The sequence below is a fragment of the Cavia porcellus genome, unplaced genomic scaffold, assembly GCF_034190915.1.
Source record: "Cavia porcellus strain 051 isolate PalLab524CR breed Dunkin Hartley unplaced genomic scaffold, mCavPor4.1 scaffold_49, whole genome shotgun sequence".
Taxonomy (NCBI): domain Eukaryota; kingdom Metazoa; phylum Chordata; class Mammalia; order Rodentia; family Caviidae; genus Cavia; species Cavia porcellus.
The window spans coordinates 5,240,197-5,244,961 of NW_026947532.1; the positions used below are offsets into that span (position 1 = coordinate 5,240,197).

The window sequence follows — 4,765 nt, forward strand, 5'->3', positions numbered from 1 at the left end:
AGTCTCTGCTCTCTCCCTCAGCCTGCTCACTCTTTGGGAGAGGAAGGAGAGACTGCCAGGGGTAACCCCCAGGCTGGGAGACTTGGCAGCCCGAATCAGCCATTCCTGGTCATCACCCAGACAACTCTCCTAGCAGACGGGGAGTCACCAGGCTCAGGCCCAGGTGGTGGGGCCAGGGGGAGGCTCCCAGGGAAGACACAGTTGCCTGACACTTATGCATTCACAAAATAGGCACCGGCCTGGGTGCCCGGCACCCTGCCAGGGGATGTGGACACAACAGGCAGACACAGCTCTGCTTTCCAGGGACCTCAGCCAAGATGGGGCCAGGCAGGGCTTTGAGGGGACCCTGGGAAGACAGCAGGCACACGAGACAGGGTTGGATTTGCATTTTAGTTTAGTTTTATTTTGTTTGTCTTTTTTGAGACAGGGTCTCACTATGTAGTTCAGGCTGGCCTTGAGCTCACTTTGTAGCCCAGGGTGGTCCCAAACTTGCAACAACCCTCCTGCCTCAGCCTCCCCAGTGCTGGGATTACAGGTGTTCCACACTTCCTGTGTGGATTGCATTTTAAAGGAGTTGTCTGCAGGTGCAAGCTGGGGAGTTGGCTGGGAAACCGCTTTGGTGCTGTTCACAGTAGAGATAAGGAGCACTGCCCAGGGGCCCAGGTCCGCAGGAAGGGGCCGGGAGTCAGGTGTCTCCGAGTCTGAGCCAGGAGAGCTGGCATTACAGATGTGCCTGTCGGGAAGACAGAGTTCAGGGTGACTCCAGGAGTTTGGCCCTGAAAACCGAGAACTTGGTGCATCTGCTGACAGGGAAGAACAGGCCTGGGGCATTGTGGGCAGGCAACTCACTGACCCTTGGAAGCTGGAAGTGGTGCCTGCCGGATGTGTGGTGGGATCAGGGAGGAGGCTGAGGCAGGTGGGTGCCTCTAGCCTTGTGCTCAGTCTGGGTGGGGACAAGACCCCCCAGACAGAAAGCAATCCAAAAGAAAAAAAGAAGAAAGAAAAGCAAATAATGTTTATTGTAAGAATGAAATACAGCGGGCTGGGGATAGAGCTCGGGGGCACAGCATCTGCCTGGCAAGCTCAAGGTCCTGAGTTCAATTCCCGGTACCAAAAAAAAAGAAGGCAAGCATGGGACTAAGGGGAGGCCAGTGCCTGGTCCCACACTGCCTGCCACACGCAGCCCAAGGTCATGGCTGGGGTGAGGCTTCCGCAGAGCCTGAGCCGGGGAGGAGCTGTAGGAGGAGGAGAGCCAACCAGGGGACAGAGGATGACAGAGCTCACCCAGCAGCTGCAGGAGGTCAAGGTCCTGGGCAGCCGGTGGCTTCATGTGGTGGCTTCATTCAGTAGGCTGCCCTGCTGGGACCAAGCACAGAAAGCAGGGCACTGACCTTACTGGGTCCAGGCTCTGCCAGGTGGACACAGGAGGGAGAAGGCAGTGGAAGCAGTGACCCTGTGAGCAGCTGGACAGCAGTAAGGAGAGGAGGAGGTCAGGGAGGGAAAGGCCAAGCAAATGTCCCGGGGCAGATGCTGGGGGAGGCAGGAGCCTGCCCAAGGTCACCGTCACTCAGGAGGTCACCTTCTTGGAGCAGAAGCTTAAAATGGAGCTGGCGGAGGGGAAGATGCTGCTGGGACAGCGGGACCCAGCGACCTGGAGGGCAGCCGCTGGTAGAGGCAGTGGTCAAAGGTTTGTGGTTAGTGTTGTTCTCCACAACTGCAAAATACAACGCTGGGTGTGGTGGCACCTGCCTGTAATCCCAACATTCTAGGAGGCTGAAGCAGGAGGATAACAATTTTGAGCTCAGTATAGGCAATTTAGAGACGTAGCAAACCCTTTTTGAAACAATGAACAGAAGGGGCCGGGGATGTAGCTCAGTGCAGAGGCCCTGGGTTTAGTCCTGGTGCTGCCAAAAAGAAATGTTTTTCTTACAAAATACTCCAAATTTACCACTGTAAACATCGTTTTTCTTTTTCTTCTTTCTTTCTTTCTTTCTTCCTTCCTCCCTTCCTTCCTTTCTTTCTTTTTTGACACAGGGTCTCACCATGCAGTCCAGGCTGATCTTGAGCTCACTTTGTCACCCAGGCTGGTCTCAAATTTGCAGCCATCCTCCTGCCACAGCCTCCCAAGTGCTGGGATTTCAGGTGTGCATCACCACACCGGCTATCACTGTAAGCATTTTAAGCATGCAGTTAAGTGACACATGCATCCCTAAGGTTCTGCCACCATCGCCACCAACCAGCCGCTGGGAAACCTTTTCAAGTTCCAGATCTAAAATTCTGTCCATACCAAACACTCACTCCTGTCCCTGCCTGCAGCCCGGGTCACCCCCGCTCCTCTGGACTATTCTAAGGACATGTAGATGGGCAGGCGTCCTTCAGAGACTTATTTACTGCACTTAGTAAAATATCATCATGTGCAGCCCGCCTATGGTTTAGTTTTTTCAGACAGGATCTCAATATGCAGTTGGGGCTGGTCTTGAAGTCACTATGTAGCCCTGGCAGACCTAGAACTCTTGGCGATCCTCCCGCCTCAGCCTCCTGAGTGCTGGCATGCCAGGTGTGTGGCACCAAGCACCACGTTCATGTGTGTTTTTGATAGCTGCCATCCATGATCAGAGTCCTCTGACAGATATGGTTGGGGACTCACGGGCATCCCAGGTAGACAGGAAGAGGAGCGGGGACCTTGGGAAACGTGCAGGGCTGGGGACCGCAGCAGCCAGTGTCCCTTTTGGATGAAGACCTGGGGTGGGATTGTGCTAAGGCTGAAATGCACTGGGTGCAGCGGACTCCAGGGCCTGGGACGCTCTAGGAGGAGCTGGGTGCAGCCAGGGCCACGGAGCTGCTGCAGGGCTGGGGCAGAGGGAGATGGGACCACGGGTGCCAAGCAATCCCCGCCAAGCACAGGGAGGCCACAGTGCAAGACGGCAGGGCTCAGAGGCCAGCACTGCTTCGGGACACCATGAAGCCTCTCCGTGGGTGCGACTCCAGGCTGAGCAGACCTCAGCCTCCTCGATCGCCTCCATCTCCCTGGCCGGGTGGTTTCCTCGATGAGGAAACTAAGGCCCAGAGAGCATAACCTGCCCCGGATCTGCGAGCCACTGAATAGCAGAGCTGTATCCTCAACCCCATCTCCTCTCCATGCCCGCGCGAGCATTAATGGAGCGACTGCAGTATGCCAGGCCCTGCCTGGTCGTGGCTGTCACGGCTGCTCTGCCCCGCTCCAGCTGCAGTCAGCTCTGAGCTGCTCCAAGAGAAGATGCGAGACACGCGGAGGTTGCTCACCGGGCGCAGAGAACTTGCAGAGGAGCTGGCACGACCTTGGGAGCTATTTTATCACACGCACTCACGTGCACGCGCACCGATGCAAAATCTGCGGGTTGGGAGGGCAGGTGGCCCAGAAGAAGCGGGCAGCAGGCTTAGACTGCAGGAGACAGCGGCCTCCCTTCCTGCACACCAGCGCCCGTGGCTAAAGGGTAGGGGCCTGCAAAGCAGGAGCCTGGGTGTGCCCCCACCCGGGCAGGCAGTGCTAATTTCTGCAGCACTGACAGCTGAATACCGCCTCTTTCCTGGGATTCAACCCAACGCAAAACGAGGTTTGTTGTTCTCCCCGAGTTTCCTCCTTCGTCCAGCGTCTGCACACGGGACCTCAGTGGGAACAGCACGGGCGTGGCCCCCGTGCAATGCAGAGCCTCGCAGGCGGAAATGTGACCCGCGTGGGTCACCCGGCTGGAACTCCTGGGACACTTCCCGGAAGGGAAGTCGCCTGGGAGCGGCCTACGCCAGGAGTCCAGGTAAGAGGAGGGTCCCGGAGTACTGGCTGGGTGGGGTGGGTACGACTACGGCTGGGGGGTCACTGCGCCTGTTCAGAGCCCGAGGAGGGGACCCCAATTCTCATCTGCTCGGCAAACGGGGCTCCACATCACAAGCACTTTAACAGGCGTGGAATTTTGGAAACATTTCCGGCTCTGTTTTCCCTTTGACTAATTCGGTGCATTTCTCTCTTTCTAGGCTCCCACCACCATGAAATGCAAACCACGAGGCTTTTTGCCCCTGGAGCAGTGGGCGGGCCACATCTGGACCGCAGAGTTAGGGAGGCATCGACTGCACCACTGCACAACTGCACCGGCGGGGAGCTGTGGCCACAGGGCCCAGGACAGCGCAGGGGACCCAGGGATGGTTTAGGGGTTGAATTGCACCCCTACACACACACACACACACACACACACACACACACACACACACACACACACAAAGAGACATTGGAGCGGTGACCTCCAGTGACTAGGAATGGGCTTGTTTGGAAAATGGATTCTGCAGATAAACTGTCAGCATGAGGTGGTGAGGGCAGACCAGGATCCCCCGCAGCTTGGGGCTTCATAGAAGAGAAAGAAGCCAGGCATGGTGGTGCAGGCCTGTCTACAATTCCAGCACTCTGGAAGGCTGAGGCAGGAGGATCGCAAGTGCAAGCCCAACACCAGCCACTTAGTGACTTAGTGAGACCCTGTCTTAAAAATAAAAAGGGCTGGGGATGCAGCTCAGCACGAAGGCCTTGGGTTCCATGCCGGCTGGAGAAGGGGGGGGGGGGCGGGGAGAGGCTGTGGCAGCTGCACAAAGAGGAACAGATGGAGACAGAGATCAGAGTGAGGTGGCTCTGAACCCCGAGACACCAGAAGCTGGGGGAGACAGAAGGGTCCTCCCGCAGGGGCTTCTGCGGGCCCTGACTTTGGACTTTCGGCCTCCTGAGCCCCAACAGAATAGTGCCCTG

At 57.1% G+C, this 4,765-nt stretch overlaps 2 long non-coding RNA genes across 2 annotated transcripts; one reads left to right on the forward strand and one right to left on the reverse strand.

Moving 5' to 3' along the window:
• Positions 1-376: 376 nt before the first annotated feature.
• On the reverse strand, positions 377-3,414 carry LOC134474979 (uncharacterized). The gene is made up of 3 exons (XR_010045953.1): positions 3,283-3,414; positions 1,285-1,356; positions 377-733 (listed from the first exon to the last, which is right to left on the reverse strand). It is a non-coding gene; the product is annotated as an uncharacterized LOC134474979 (long non-coding RNA).
• Positions 3,415-3,660: 246 nt separating this feature from the next.
• Positions 3,661-4,546, forward strand: LOC134474980 (uncharacterized). Its single transcript, XR_010045954.1, has 2 exons — positions 3,661-3,791; positions 4,009-4,546. It is a non-coding gene; the product is annotated as an uncharacterized LOC134474980 (long non-coding RNA).
• Positions 4,547-4,765: the final 219 nt, after the last annotated feature.